This window comes from Cavia porcellus, unplaced genomic scaffold, assembly GCF_034190915.1.
Source record: "Cavia porcellus strain 051 isolate PalLab524CR breed Dunkin Hartley unplaced genomic scaffold, mCavPor4.1 scaffold_27, whole genome shotgun sequence".
Lineage (NCBI taxonomy): Eukaryota > Metazoa > Chordata > Mammalia > Rodentia > Caviidae > Cavia > Cavia porcellus.
Window position 1 is genome coordinate 17,207,533 of NW_026947510.1, and position 13,073 is coordinate 17,220,605.

The 13,073-nt window shown below is 36.1% G+C and overlaps 1 protein-coding gene across 24 annotated transcripts in view; it reads left to right on the top strand.

Annotated features, from left to right (window-relative positions):
• Kiaa1217 (KIAA1217 ortholog) overlaps positions 1-13,073 on the top strand; it is a 728,606-nt gene that overhangs the window by 352,513 nt on the left and 363,020 nt on the right. The window contains exon 1 of one of the 24 annotated variants that reach the window (XM_063238534.1): positions 1-13,073. This exon is cut by the window's right edge and continues 31,636 nt beyond it. The exons of the other annotated variants lie outside the window; for them this stretch is intronic. The gene's annotated coding sequence lies outside the window, so the exon portion shown is untranslated. 24 annotated transcript variants of the gene reach the window in all.

Below are 13,073 nucleotides of genomic sequence, written 5' to 3' on the forward strand. Positions count from 1 at the left end.
ATCCTTGTTTGCAAAACAATGTCATAATTCTTGGTAGAAAACATCATATTTGTGAGCAAATGTGTTTTGGTTATTGCATTGAGCCAGGTTTTCATTTCGAGCAGATAACACGCTTAAAGGATGGAATGAAGTCTTTCAAATTACCCAGGTTGGGGGCGCCATGTTGGATTTTTCCTGTTATGAAATTTGCATTTTAGATAAAATTTACTATAACATCTACTCTTTTAAAACTTTTTGTTAATAGATGACCAATAGTGCTAAGCTAGTTTGTAAATAAGCATTCAAGACAAAAGACAAAACATAATGAACAAAATGAAAATTTATAAAAGTGGGGACAGAAGTCACTAGTGTTTAATAATAGTTTTTTTTTCTTTATTTATTGTTCTTAAATTGAGTTAGGAGAACATTGTGCAGCTAATTTCATCACATTTAAGATACCATTGATTAAAAGACTACATATTCAGTATTTCTGGGGCATTACTTTTGGTATAGTCCATGATTATATTCAAAAAAGAAATGGAGGAGGAAGTATTTATTTTGAAGGTGGTATCCAAGGAGTGAGAAAATTTGAAATCAGAAATATCATGTCTCACAGCTTTACATTCATATACATTTGAAACTAGAATGAGTACTTGACTATCTTAAGCAACTACCTTAGTTTATGGATCAGGAAACGGAAGGCAATGTGGTAAAATTATTTATGAAACCTCACTAATTAGCTGCAGAATGAGGACAAAAGTTCTCACTTCTGACAGCCAAGCCCAGGGACTTTTTAAAAACTGTCTTAATTCTTATATTTAAAAAAATGTTATTTCTGCAATAGTTAAAAAATAATAAATATATGCCCCACAATCATGCCAATTGCATTATTCTTTTTGCTTTTTAAAAAATTTAATATAAAATATCTCAAATATGCCTCAGCACTCCGGAAGAGTGAGGCAAAAGGATTGCAAGTACAAGCCCACCCTGTGCAATATAATAACTTAAAATAAAAATTAAAAAATTGGCTGGGGAATGTAGCTCATTTTAAAGACTACATTCAATCCCCAGTACTACCAAAAAAAGAAAAACTCAAATACACAAAAAACTATATAATAGTTATCTATAAACACCAAAATTAAAATTTATTTTGCCACTTTTAGTTCAGATAACTTGAAAATAAAATAAAGCTCATTACAAACGCAGTTAATGTACTACTCTGTCTTTCCCCCTTCTTTTCCAAGACATTTACATATAATCCGGAAGTTTCTATATATTGTTCTTGTGTATTTTAGTATTTTCATTGTGTCTGTGTGTATCTGTGTTAGAACATGGGCATGGATATATGTGTTATATCTATTTGTGGTTCTACTGTTGTGTTCAAAACTTAAAGTACCTAAACCATCATCTATATTCTATTGTACTTTTTGTAATATTCAGTGTTGTTCTGAGGACATATCCATGTTGGTTCATAAATAATTGCATAAGTTTTGCACAAGTAACTCAAGGTGATTTATCCATTTCTTATGAGTGAAATTTGGGTTATCTCTGCAGTCTTTCCATTATAGCCATGATGTAGTAACCTCATACAGATATGTTTATACAGGTAGTAAAATATTTTGGAGGAAGTTACTTAGAAGTATTGGGTTTATAGCACCTTTCCTTTACTAAATGGTGTGAAACACCCTATAATCCATAACAATTTACTCAATTATAAATCATGTGGAACAGTAGTTCCAAACTCTAGCTACAGATGAGAATCACTTAGGAAACTTTAAAAATTTACCAGTGTTTAAATCCTGCCCTAGAGCAATCAAACCAGAATCTCTGGAGATGAAACCTAAAACAGTATTTGCTTTAACGCTCTCTAGGTGATTCCAAGGCACAATTGATTTGGATTTTGGTTTCCCCATTTATTCTCCACTACTTAGTATTGTCAGATATTCTTATTTGTTAGCCATTGAGTATGAAGACTTTTGATTGCTAGTGAAGCTGAGTATATTATTATAATGTTACTGAGCATTCCAGCACCTTCTGTTGTGAATTGTGTTATATTTTACCTATTGTTACTCTTTGCCTTTATTGTCTTGAATGAGTAGGTGTACATTTGCAAGTATGTACCCTCACTTATGGACTTATCTTTCTACATTGTGGCATCTTTTATTAATAGAAGTTTACAAGTTTTAATTCAGTTTATCAATATTTTCTTTTGGTTCATATTTCAAGGGATATTAAGAAATATGTTCACCACATGATTTAATAAATTTGTCTATATTTTCTTAGAAAAACTTTGCTGCTACATTTTCCTAGTGACATCTTCAGTCTATCTTGCACTTATTTGCATGTAGTAATATTTATCTAATTGTAATTGCCGCAGTATAATTTACTAACTAGTCTATCTGGTTTCCAGCCATGTTGAAATCCATATTAAATATTTTTAAAGTTTGTAGGTTATTTTAAATATTCTACATAAATGTACATAAATAATTTGTTGTTTTGTAATATTTATATACTTTTGTTTTCCCTTGCTATCATGATTACGACCTCTTTCCCAGTGTTAAATGGTATTGATACTAGATATCATGTCTTGTTCCAGATTTTACATGAATTACCGCTGACTTTTCATCATTAATTATAGTATTTTGTTGGGGTTTTAGTGTATGATATCTTTTGCTGAGAAAGCTTTCTTTTATTTTTGTTTGCTCAAGTGCTTTATCAAGAGTGTTTTGAATTTTATCAAATACTTTCTACATTTAATGAGAGGCACTTAAGGTTGTTCTCATTTGATGTGTTAATTGGTGAATTATATTAATAAATTTTCTAAAGATAAAACACTTGCATACTCTAGGATAAGCCCTACTCTCTCACAGTTTGTAATATATTCATTCTAAATTTGATTTGCTAGTATTTTCCTTAGAAATTTTATATCCACAAATGAAATCGGTCTGTAATTTTTCTTGCTCATATTATATTGCTTATCCTACCTCATAAAGTCAGGAAGGACTTCCAGTTTATTTTATTCTGTGAAATAGATTTTACAAGGTTAGAATTGCATTTAATTTCTAAAATGGTGTAACATGCCTGAAAGAATCCTATATCTGGTGGGTCTATGTGTGTTTTCAGCAGACTACTGATCAGTTTCTCTTACTGTTGATCAATTCAACAATCTTTTATTCCTTCATGGGTGATTTTAAGTTATATTTATGGTGAATGAATCATTTTGGCTAGATTTTCAAATCCATTGGCATAAAGTTATTCTCTTATTAAAAGTTTCTACCTTACCTGAAATTGTCATTTTTTTCCTACTAATATTAGGATTACTCCGTTCCCTTAGTCTCTTTTTTGAAATTAATTTCACAGTGATTCTATTAATTTAAAAAATAAAAAAACTTCTTTGATTCCCAGTTCTACAGTGAATGACAAATACTCTCAATAGTCAAACAAAAAATTTATTTGGATATATTATTGTAAACTTGCAGTTATTTACTGTCATTCTATTAAGATATTCCACTGATTTCTGCTACTTATTTTTGCTGTTGAGTCTCTGTTGTCTAATGGTTATGTCTTGGTGGGTAATTTATTTTTTCTCTCAGTTGCTTTTAAGATTTCTCTTGTCTTTGCTGTGGACATATTCATATATGGACATATTCATCGCCACTTTATAATTTTATTTCAGAAATTCATGCTAGATACATTGAATATTTTGTTCATGTCATGCTCCCATCTCAATATTTGTCCCTTCTACTCTGGTGTATTCTATATTTCCTCCAATCCATCTTTCACTGATTATGTCTTTAACCATGTCTAAGTGACTACCTCCCTATTTAATTTGTCATTCATTTGCTATAGTCTTGATTTCCAATCTATTTTCTGTTATTTTAACCTGTATTTTTCTTTTCATACAGTTTGTATTTCTTTGTCTTATTAACAATTATAGCTAATAATCTGTTAGCTAAAACATTAAATAATCTGTTGTCTTGCTAATTTATTTAAAGTTCTTAAGATTCAAATTCTTGTATTGTGTCTGATGATGTGACTCTTCTCATGGTAGCTTGCTTCTTCATTTGATTTTATAATTTTGAATTAAAAGTACTTCTTTAAAGGGAAATACTGTATACAAATATGTAGCCAGGGTAGGTATAAGAATCCTTCAGAGACATTTTGCATTAGTTTCCGATATGTGTCATAAATGAAGTTTTAGACTTTTTAAAACTTGAACTTTGTGGACCACACACGTAGCCCTGGTTATAAATTCTGAATGGATACTAACTTTTCCCTTCAGTGAGCATCTACACAGAGTCAGACGAATAATATGATTGTGTCCATTTGCTGGGACACTTCCCCAGCATCCTACTCTTAGGTAGGAATGTAAACCTAAGTTTCTAGAGAGACCTGTAAGCTCTCTTATTACAGTGTCTGTCTGTCTCCATAAGCTTTTTAGATATCCCCACCTCCCACCTGGATCCCTCTCTCTTGCTCATTCTTGCTCTTGTGCCCTCTTTTTAGCAAACTCAATAGTACATTTGAAACATTAAGGTCTTTTATTGCTTATTGCTGTTGACAGTGTAAAAGTTTTCAGTTTTTCTTGAGGAAAAAACTGCAGAATAAGAGCACTGTGACCTTTTTTGATATTAAAAAAGTCAGAGAATTTCACAAATTATATTTCGCTGAAAAAGTTTTCTTGCTAGCGTATGTAGAAATGGAGACTATCCAGGAATCAGCTTGCAATTTAGTAAAGCAGTGTAACCTGAGTATAATACTCAACAACCTTTGAGGAGGTGCATTCCTTGAATTTCTACAACAAAATCAGCTACAACCTGGTGTGTTGAGAATGCTGAGTAAGGCTTGGGGAAGGGCTTTAAAATGTTTTCAAGGAGTGTATTGTGGAGGGAAAAGTAATATATTCTGAAACGATGCAGGTAAGTTTTGCTTTTTCTTATTGAGAAACTAGGACATTTTAAAAGCACTATATTTGAAAAGCCCAAGTTCTTTCTAGTTCTAGAAGTTTATGATATTGCCACCACTCAGAAACATTGTCCCGCCAAATCTTCTCATGGACTGCCTGTATCTTTGTAATCAAATCTTATGTATTAAGGTTGGCCAATATTCTCAATATGCATTCTATTTCTACCACTTACCACAGCACCCTAATAAATCAAGAGAAATGAAAATTATATTCAGTTTTTCTTCTGCTGTTAATATCAGTGTGATCTGATTAGCCACATATGACAAGTCAAAGTTACTAATCCCTCAATTACAGCATTTTATCATTAAGTACTAAAATATTATTCATTAGGTAATAGAAAACAAAATAATTGATGGATTACAGAAAATGCTAATGATTGAATGCCGTGGACACACAACATATTTTACAACATATACTATTAGAACCTTTTATTACTTCCATTGAACCGGCTATAATTTTGAAACATTTTGCCCTAAAATTTGCTTTGGAAGCAACAAGTTAGTAGTAAATCAATAATAAAATACTGTTGAAAACAAAAGATTGCTAAAAAAAAAAAAAGAAAAATACTTTCAACACTTAATCCCTAAAGTTATTTCTGAAGCCTCAGCATATTATTTTAAATTAACTGTCTGAAGCAAATCATTAAAAAAATAAATCTGTCTCTTTGCTGAATTCTGTGTGTTTGGATTGAAGTGCAGTTGATTGGTAGTTGCCTGACAAGAAGGCTGATGCTGAGTCTTTTTATTTTCTTAATTAAGAATTACCATTTTAGGCTCATGGTGGTTTGCAATGGCAATAATCCCTCCCCAAGCGGTTGTTTCTCTAGATTCTAAGTGGTTTGCCAGAACTTTAACCTCAACTTGACCCCTCCTGGCTGCAAGAAGGGCTCCATAAAGGTCAATAATATTTTGTAGAAAATTATCAAGCATGGAACATACCCTGGATTATGTAACTTGCTTTAAAAATAATTATACTGTGTTTGTCATTTTAAATAACTGGGTTCAGTGAGGCTAATGAAAATGTTTAAATCCTTATCTCTTGGAATGAACAGCCCTGGCTCTAGAAAGTGCTGACTTCAAATTTTTGTGCTGCTTTTGTTGATCCTGCCTGCTGATGCACACGACCCACTGATGTGTGGCATTCATCCAGGTTCTACATGAAAGGCGCTTCCGGGCCTTACATGGGCTGCAGCACATTCCTGTAGTTCTCTAACAAAGCATCTAATTGGCGACTGTGACTAATGAGCGTGAAGTCCCAGAGGAAATGGAGCATGGACTTCCACTGCCCTTCCGATGAGCTCCAAGCTTAGGGTATATCATACTGGAACCAACAGAAGCCAAGGCCAAAGGCTTGACATGAGCAGTATTGCTAATTTCAGTTTATATCTTCATAAACAGGCATTCATACTTTTTTTGTTTGTCTTTTTTTTCGTTTTTATCGGTACCAGGGATCAAACTCACGACTGCCTGCTTGCAAGGCAGGGGCTTATGCCGCTGAGCTAAATCCCCAGCCCCCACATTCATACTTCTTACCTAAATTCTATTACACTTTTAATTGTATTTCCTATACTTTTGTAGCCAAGACCCTTACTGGCCTTGGCCATTGAAGTCACGTAATTCTTTCTATGAGTTGGAATTAACCCTACTGTATCTACAGTGTAGTGTGAGTATATTTCTCCAAGCAAAAACTGTCCTTTTTCAAAGGGTAGCAATCCCATTCTGCCTGAAATCACTAGGGATGAAGGAAGTGCTAGAGGTAGGCCATACTGAGCTTTGGGAAAAACACTCATCTGCTCTGAACAGAAAATGCTGATACAGATAGTTGCACTGTGAGATTTTTTATTTTTTGTTTTTAATTTATACTTTCAATTATGTGCCTTGCCATAGTATAGCAGAGGAGTGAATGGGGATGATAAAGTAGGTGTGGAACAAGGAATTCGGTCATTACCTATTACTTATTATAGTTAGTCAAGGACTTCAGCTGAATAAGCCCATTAAGGTCAGGGGCTGCTGGAGCAGGAGGAGATCTCAGCACTTGTGTTTGAAAGGACACTTTGTGGATTTTGGTTGACCAGGTTACAGACTTCTGACTGATATACAAGTACCTCTTCAGTAAAACTCACTTAAATGTCTGTAAAGTATATAATAATTCAATTCTAAAATTGTCATATTCCATAACCTGCCTCTCACTGTTGACGTTGGTCTTAAACAGGCATCTCTCTGCCATTTTGACTCGTTCCAATTATCTCTTGCCCTGACTTTCCGCGTCCTATCATTTCTGCTTATCCATCTCACTTCACAACTTCCCTTTACCCATTTTTTAACCCTTAATTTCAGCTTCCTTTCATCCTGTCCAGCTTGCCTCGGTCTTTGGAGCTTTCTGCTTTCTCCTGTTGACATGTCACTGTTTGCTGTGGTTGATTATGATTCGTGGTCTGAGTCCTCTTGTGTCTCCTCTCTTCCTACAGTGCCTTTAACCCCCAAAGCCTCCTTTCTACTTTTGAAAACAAGTCCTGTATCATTGGTATCTGCAACGGAAATTTGTTGGGTATTCTCCCCTTGCCATCTCTTCCATGTAGGGGGAAAATGTTGCTATTTGTATCCCTCAGTGTGTAAATTATAGCTCAACTGTTCAATGCAAACTTCCTACATTGGACTTACTGGACTATTTGAAGTTTTACAAGCTCCACAACTATGGTATAATCTGAGTAACACAGGTTTCCTGTATAAAAACCTATGTAATTATCATACACTGGGAAAGTAATGTTTCATCATTCTTCTGGAACAAGATTGCAGGTTATTTTATGACAATAATTAGGTTTTGTCTCCTGCAGTATTTTTTGCGCCATGAGTCTTTGTAAAATCTATATCATAGTAGCTAATGGTATGATAGCCAACTTGCAATGAAAAATGCATTTCTAACAAATGTTTGCCTTGAACATGGAGTCCAAAAGCATCATGAAGTTTATACACTGTACTTTAGCAACTGAGATTTATTTTTTTAAAAAATTGAGTCCAATAAACCATTCAAGAAAGGTAAATCAAGCTGGAATATGGACTGGGAAGAACCAGAAAAGCCTCTAAGTCCTTGCCTGTGATCCAGCCTGAGCTCAGAGCAGGGAGAACCAGGAAGGAAACTAAGCCCCCAGCTGTGAACCAGCAGTGTTCACAATAGGGAGAATCAGAATGGAATCAATGTCCCTGCCTGTCAGCAAGCCTAAAACTAATAGTCTGAGCAACTATTTAGAGGGCAACAATATGCAATATGGTAACTATTGTAGATTTCCTACTGTCTAATCACAATTTTATTTCATTTTATTTTTGTGTTGTTCCCTTTGAAATAAAAATAAATGCATAAAGAAAATAAAAAGAGATGAATCATTCAGCTATTTATTAAACTCAGAATAATACGCTGAGTGTGGTTGTATACACCTGTTATCCCAGCACTTGGAAGGCTGAGGAAAGAAGATCCCCCATGAGTGTGAGGCTAGCCTGTGCTTCATAGTGAGTTCAAGACAGCCTGAACTGCACAGTGAAGCCCTATCTCAAAAAGAAAAAAAAAAAAAAAAAATCAAACAATACTTGGAATTTTCATTGTAAATGGCTTATAGTAAATTGTAAATAATATTAAATTTACTGTGATTGGAGTATGTTTTCAGTTCTGTATGATTGACCACTCTCTTAAACTTTTACAGCAACATCTGAGTAAAATCTCCAGCTATATTATAGTTACTTAAGGTAACCATATTTGGATATTTGTAATACCCAAAACATATCATAAATCAGTGCAATAACTGGTGAACATGACTCTTTAAATTGAGCCTTTTATTCTTAGGACATAAGATTCTGTCTCCCCTTAGAGTGCCTAAAAGTTAGAAAGTTAAGAATTGTCAAAAGTAGCAAAATAAGGATGGGGGTTTAGCTCAGTGGCACAAGCGCCTGCTTGGCAAGCATGAGGTCCTGAGTTCAATCACTGGTACCAAAAAAAAAAAGTAGCAAAATAGTGATAATAATTCTTCCTCGTGGAGGAATTGAATATGTAGCCTTAGTTAAAAAAGTATACAATGATTTAGTTAAAATACAAAGAATTATAAATGCTCAGTGTTATTGAATCGTGAAACAGAAAATGGTGGAAATATAAAATCATTTTCCTGGGAGTTCAGCATCAAGGCACCTATCTGGCTAGTGTGAGGTTGTTAAGTTCAAGTCTTGGTACAAAAAAAAAAAAAAAAATCACTGTCTTTATAGTTCATTAGAAGATAAGATAAAAAAGATAGAATCACCATATTCAGATCCAAAGTGGATTTGGAGACTATATTAAGCTTTCCAGATGTAAGATTTTGCAGTCATCAATAATAGTTCCCTGTTCTTTGATTACTGGGTGTTTCTTTTGAGGTATTTTTAACTTTGGGACACTGAAGCAAAGATGTTCAAATTTGTCCTTGGAGTTTCATACATCTCTTACCAGAGACATTTACCAATCCGGTGTTATTTAAAGGCCAAATGGAAGTGTGCTAGAAATCTAAAGAAAATGTCAGAATGAACACAGTATAGGGAACACGTTTTCACAGAAATAATGATTCCAAGTTTTGTAATTTAATTTGCATGGTTGAATGAACTCGTCTTTCTCATTCTCCACAAATACAGCCCACCACATCCTGAACTGTAGGCCTTCAGCAAAGCAGCCAACCGCCCAAGTTAGCATTCCAAAATCGTGCCCACTCTGCACCCGCAAACCCAATATGTTTTTTAATTAAAAATTAATTCTAAACCTACAGGCCTGAGAAAACAGTGGAAGGGAAGAATTGCTGTATCTTTCTTTCAGCTAAAAATGAAATCACTTAACCAAAAAAAGAGTGTTAGACTTATACTTTAGTTGGGAGTATGTGAACTGTCACAGAAAAGAACAGATCCTGTTCCCTGAAACATGAGGAAATATAAATTTGGCATTTTTCTCAGGGAGACTAGGAAAACAATTCCTTGGAGGATTTTCTTATCTTGCTCTTAGAAGTACAGGATAAGAATCTGTATCTGACCTTCAGTGTTCTCAGGCATTGCTGTAACAACAATCTGCACATTTTAGCGGCTGCTCCTTAGAAAGATACAGGTTTTAGTCACAACACTGTCCTGGGATGTGCCTTTGAGGGGGATAGTGGGACGCAAACACCTCCCTGTGCCTCTCTTTTCCTTCTGGACCATGATGTGAACGGCTGCCGTGACAAGCTGACTTGCCACAGGCCCAAAGCAGTGAGGCCAATGGCATAGGACAAGAACCTCCAAAACTGTGGGCCAGGAAACTTTTCTCTTTAGAAGATGATTTGTCTCCACTATTTGTTATAGTGATGTACAGCTGGCTAACACAAGGGTGCCTCTAATACAGATATGTAGAGCTGGAGGGAGCTGCTGGGACAGCTGGATTCCCACTGCGACACTTGAGTCAGTGAGGAAGAGGAGTGGGAGTGCCCACTCTGGAGAGCCCACGCTGTGCTGTGGGAAGAGAAGATCTGCTTTCAATATTGGCTCAGTTCCCCACAAATCGTAACAGTCCTGCCCTTACCTCTCCTCCTCACTTCAACCCTGGGATGAAGGTTGGTCAGAAACGGCAGGGAAGGAGTGAAGGTGGAAGGAAATGAGGAATAGAGAGGAGCCCAAGCTGAAGGCAGAATGTGCCTGCTGGCAGCCTCCACCAGAAGAGGGTAAAAAAGAATTACCTTTGAGTAATAATTCAAGGACAGCAAAATATGGAGTTGAGTGTTCTAATCATCAGACAAAGACTGTGTTTTGTTACCTGCTGTACACATGGAACTTTTTCTTAACTAGAAATGATCAGAAGATCATGATTTTGCCTAACTTTTACCAGGGGCAAAGGAAAAACTGATTGCTTAGATTAAATTTAGAGATGCAATGATCCAGGAGGAAAAAACAATGATCTTTATGACCAAAGCTGACATAGCTATTCATTCAGTGAGTCATTTACATTTGAATTCTGGTACATCGCCTTAAGAGAAGTACAAACGAAGTGCTCTGATAAATCCATAAGAGAGCATTGTGCTCGCTTCTAGCCAAAGTGGAAGTCTCCTAAGGAAAGTCTTCATGGAGAAGGCATACAGGTCATACCTAGCAAATAAAGGGGTTTGAATACACATGTGGATGAAGCACTGTCAAAGACATTTTAGAAGAACAAATATCAAGGAGATAGAAAAGCATAGCAGATGCAGGAAAAAGAGCAATTAGTTCCATTTGGTTGAAGCCAAGCATGGGGCAATAACAGGAAATAAGGTGGAAATGTTGGCTTCCAGTTTGGACAAAATGCGTGTAAGTGGTGCTTGAAGCTCTGGCATGGTCTGTATAGAAAAAGCATGGTGTGGGGGACAAGGCAAGTAACCAAAGCCAAGGGGAATCTTTGCAGTTGGAATGAGGTAGACAAATGTCTGCCTTAGAGTGCAGTGAGGTATTGGCCACTAGCTTCTGCTTAGACCAGATTGGCATCCAAGGCAAGAAATTGTAGCAGTGGGATGAGAAATTCAATAACTGTGCTTGCAGGAGGTGGTCTCAGCTTGAAATAGCATTAACAATCAAATCAATATAAACAGAAATAGTTTCTTTGTGAATAGACAACTACAACAATCTATGGGTCTGATAAGTAATTTGACTTCTCAAAGCCTCACTTTTCCCATCAATGGTAATAATATTAATAATAAACCAAATAATCGATTTATCAATTATCTAACAACCTTCTGGCACATGTTTGGTGACCAAAAGCTGTTTCCCATCTCTTTCCTTCAAGAGAAGGAGGGGGATGGGAATTCTGAGCAGGCTGCTATTCAATGTCTGCTCCCCGAGTGAGGAATCTAAAGGAAAGATCAGAAAGCCAAAGAAGATTCTTTTGTTTCATGTACTAAGCTGTCAGGCGGAATTGGAGGAAGGTCAGTGAGTTTTAGATACCCTAATGCAGAACTGCAGGTGATAGAGTTTATGTCCACAAGACTATTTCAGTTCTCAGCCTACTGGCCTGGGCAGGATTGCCATGGAGATTGAGTTGTGCTCAGTTTGCAGGGCACAAGCTCTCTATTTAAAGTGCTTAGAGAGACAGAACTAGAATGGGTAATGGGGTTTGGGGTAAACCAAAGGGTTTAAATATCACTCCAGTGCAGGCTTGTAGGACAGGCTGGAGTAGAGGACAGACTTAAGACTCCCCAACATCCAAGCAGTGATAAGGCTGGCAAGGTGACAGGTGGGGTAGCCCAGATGATGAAAGCACACAGATCCAGGCCTGAGGTCAAGAGGGACGGTGAGCATCAGGACATCAGGGGTGATGGTCAGAGCTTCACCGCTAACCTTTCTGAGCCTTCAAATAGGCTTCAAGTGATACATCCCGTGCCATAGGATATGATCTGAAATATCATTTATCCATAATTTAGCCATAACATAAATGTAAATTTAAAAATGGTCTTTGGGCAGTCCATATAGACATTATTTCAATATCATGCTAAAAACATAAGGCCGTAGTCTTCTGCAAGTTCTTCATTCGTGGTACCTAACAATTCCTGACTTACAATGGTCTGATTTTACATGGCGCAAAAACTATATGCACTCAGCAGAAACTGTCCTTCAGAATGGCTTTTTTTTTTTCCTTTCATTTTTTTGGTGGTGAGGATTAAATTTAGGGCCTTCATTTGCTAAGCAGTCACTCTACCACTGACCTGTACTTCCTGGCCCTTCCCTTATCATTTGAACTTTGAATTTGGGTCTTTTCCCAGACTGGCACTGCATGATCCAGTTGCAATACAAGTCATCCCTATGATCACAAGGGAGACAATCAGGTATTCTACAAGGTACCTTACTGCTAAGCTAAAATTGTTCAGGAGGTTAGAGATATCCAATGCAGTTTGGACATAGATGCAATTTATGTTGGGTTTATCAGAAAGTAACCCTCTATAATCCCATCATGAATCAAGGAGCATCTATACTTACATTGGACATGATTTTAATACATTTGACATTCTGGTTACTCCTGCCAGAGAACTGAAGTTGCAAATTAAGGAGAAGCATTAGAGTACAACATTCACACATATGGCAGAGAACAGGCAAGAATGAAGATCCCACTACAAAAAGGAGATAGAAACAGC